The 3,788-nt window shown below is 33.8% G+C and overlaps 1 pseudogene; it reads left to right on the forward strand.

Annotated features, from left to right (window-relative positions):
• The first annotated feature begins 2,996 nt into the window (after positions 1-2,996).
• Positions 2,997-3,115, forward strand: LOC112473821 (annotated as a pseudogene).
• Positions 3,116-3,788: the final 673 nt, after the last annotated feature.

The raw sequence follows: 3,788 nt of genomic DNA on the forward strand, positions 1-3,788 counted from the left end.
CAGCTTCTTTCGTCTGTAAGGGATGAACCTAAGAGCATGCCCTGAAAAATCATGCAAACAGGAATCTCAGCTTTGAGTTGGCTGCTGGGGATCCTCACTTAAGACCCATGGATATATTACTTTGTAATCGCTGAGAATTCTTTTCTTATATGAAGAATAAAATATTTTTAGAAAGTAATGTGAGAACTTAGGTAAATGGCATTTCCTATGAAATGTACTCTATAAAAAACTATACTGTACATAGATTCCAAATATCAAGATTTTTTAATAATAATCTCTAAAAACAAATGGCTACCTTTTCTCTGTCGATTGCTTCCTTTCCTATGCAGAAGCTTCTTAGTTTGATATAGTCCAGCTTGTCAGATTTTACTTTCGTTGCTTGTGCTTATAGTGTCATATCCAACAAATGATTGCTTAGATCAATGTCATGAAGATTTTTCTCTATGTTTTCTTCTAGGAGTTTCACAGATTCAGGACTTATATTTAAATTTTTGATCCATTTTAAGTTGATTTTTTATGTATTATATAAGACTTCGATTTCATTCTTTTACATGTAGATATCCCGTTTCCCAGCACCATAATATAAATATAACTTAAAAAATCAAGAGAAGGACAGTCTATTGCATTTACTCATAGTTTTGCTTAACATATTCTTCTTTCCTTCCTGGTATTTGAGATTCTTTTTTCTTAGCACTTCCTTTCTGTTTAGAGAACTTGCATCAGCCATTCTTTATAGGTACATCTTCTTGTGACAAATCTCTTATGTATTTTTCTTCTAAGGATATGATTTCCTTTTCATCTCTGAAGAATACTTTTTTGGAATATAGGACTGAAGGTTGATACATTTTTTCAGCACTTGAAAACAAGTTGTGCCATTTTTCCCTGGCCTTCACAGTTTCTGATAAAAAATCCATTGTTATTTCGAATTGATTTTTCCCCTATAGGTAAAATGTTTTTCTCTCTCACCGCCTTCAAGATTTTTTCTTTACTTATTACAAGTTTGACTATAATATGTTTTAATGTGTATTGTTGCTAGTTTATCCTGTTTGCAGTTTGTTTAGCTTCTTAAATTTGTAAGTTTATGCCTTTTGCCAGGTTTGGAAATTATTATTATTATTTTTTATTCTGACTCTCTGATGACAGAAATATTAGAATTTTTTGTTGTTGTCATTATAGTCCTACAGGTATCTGAGGCTCTGTTCATTTTTTTCTCTCTGTTTTTCAGATTGAGTAATTTCTCTTGTTTCATCTTCAAGTTCACAGATTTTTCTGTCTTTTCGATGCTGCTGTTCAGCTGTTTGTTCAAGCGTTTTTCTTTCTAATTTATCTCAGTTGTATTTTTTACTTCTAATATTTCTATTTGGTACTTTTTACATCTTCTATTTCTTTATTGAGACTTATTTTTTTCATTCATTTCAAGTGTTTGTAATTTCTCATTGATACATTTGTATGATGGCTGATTAAAAATCTTTGTGAGATAATTCAGATATGCTTGTTACCTCAGTGTTGCCATATGTATTTTTTTCTTTTGGTTTAAAATCTTTCTGGTTCTTAGTATGATAAGGGATTGTTTTTATGAAAACATAGACTATTTGGATATCATATTATGAGACTCTTCTGATACTACATCTTCTGTTTTAACTGGACTCTTCTGATACTGCTCTGGCATAATAAGACAGGGGCACCACCTTGGTACTGCCAGGTGTGGGGAGAAGTCTGGGTTTCCCACTTGGCCTCCATTGACCTCTAAGGTGAGTAGCTCCTTGTTATTGTTGGTTGTGGTGGAAGTTATGGCTTCACATGAGGCCTACACTGATACCTCCCTGCTGGGATGACTAGCAATATCTTTCTACTGCTCTTCATGTGGTCTACTTGACAGCACTGTGAGATGAGATGTTTGGTGTTGGAACCACTAGGCATTAGTGAAATTCCTGGCTCTCTACTTGGCCTCAGTGGTGGTGATGGGGATCTCGTTACAGTCTCCAGGGCAGAAGTCCAGGCTCCTAACTCAGACTCAGCTTTTGCTGGCGTGAGTAAAAGTGGAGCCACAGTTTGTTGTTGTTGTTGTTGTTCCCCATAGTATTTTAATAGAGTGGCTATTACCTGAAAGTTTTATGCTTTGTTATGTTGTCCCTTTTCTGGTCCTTTGTCCAGAGAGAGAAAGTTTTGAAAAGATATATATATTTTTTTATCTGCACTCAATGGCATTTCCAGATTTATACTTTCATCTACTTTAAGTCTAAAATCTGTAAGACATAAGGAACCCAGGGAAGTTACCAGCATGCCATTTTTGGGCTCCCAAGGTTTACAGCTATTTTGGCTTCTTCTATCTATACTTCAGCCTTTTTATTCTGTTTTATATGCAGCACTCAGGAGTTTTAGTTGTCATTGTAGGGAGAATGGGAAAATATGTCTTTCCCATCTTTATGGAATCAGAAATGATAATGCCTGACTTTTAATAGAAATAATGGGAAAGAAAAGGAAATGACATCTTTAAAATAATAAAAGAAAGGCAATATCAAACTATACATCTGTATTCAATGAACATATCCTTAAACATGCAGGTGAAATGGAGATGCTTACAGAAAGAGATAAAAAATGGTAAAATGGTAAGTATGTGAGAGAATATACAATGCTTTTTTGATAGCTACAAACTGTGACTTCTCTATTCTATCATTAAAAGTCTGTCACTAAGTCCACCTTACACTCTCATATTCAAGAGAAGAATATCAAAGAATTTGTTGCCTATTTTTAAGCCACCACTTATAATGTTGATCTAAGAAGCCAGACACAAAAGGGCACGTATGATATAAATCCACATATATCATATTTTTAAAGCAAAATAATTTCTACTAGCTGTCAGAATAGTGATTCCTATTGAGGGGTTGGTAGTTACTAGATGACAATGAAAAGGAGTGCTGGTAACACTCTGCTTCTTCATTCATAAGTGGGTGCCGGTAGGAGAAATGTTAAACTTATATTTAAAAATTATTTGAGTCTACGGCCATGCCACCCTGAACAAGCGTGATCCTGTCTGATCTCGGAAGCTAAGCAGGGTCGGGACTAGTTAGTACTTGAATGGGAGACCAACTAAGAAGACCAGGTGCTGTAGGCGTAAAAAATAAAAAATAAAAAATAAGGGATTGTAAACTGACAAGGTCCTTGCAATCTGTGAGGTCAAACAAGGGTTGCCTCGCCTAAAAAAAATTAAAAAATAAAAATAAAAATTATTTGAGCTGTATACCTTTTATTTAAACACCAATAAATATTATTAGTTCTAAAATATAAAAAGGGCAAAAAAAAAAAACACAAAAAACTTGAACAGAATATTATTAAAAGAAGCTGTCCAATAGGAAAATAAATATATATGAAGGTGATCAAGTTCCGAAGTTATTAAAGAAAAGCAAACTGAACCACATAGATATATAGTTCCATTGCACAGGTCAACTGCAACTCTTGTATATTGCTGGTACCAGTACAGCTGGGTATAATCACTTTGGAAAACCATTTGTCACTATCTACTAAAGCTGAATATGTGCATACCCTAACACACACCCATTCCACTTCTAGGTACATAGTCATGTATATATGTATATCCATGTTTACCAGATACATGCACAAATGATTATAGCAGCACTCTTTATAATAGTCACAAATTGGAAACCACTCAAATATTCATTAGCAATTCTTGGTATATCTGTAGTGGGAATACTTTATAGTAATAAGAATGAACAACTATACTTATAAATATACATAAATGTCACAAAGATAACATTGAGCTAAAGAAG

The sequence above is a fragment of the Pteropus alecto genome, unplaced genomic scaffold (genome assembly GCF_000325575.1).
Source record: "Pteropus alecto unplaced genomic scaffold, ASM32557v1 scaffold8, whole genome shotgun sequence".
NCBI lineage: Eukaryota > Metazoa > Chordata > Mammalia > Chiroptera > Pteropodidae > Pteropus > Pteropus alecto.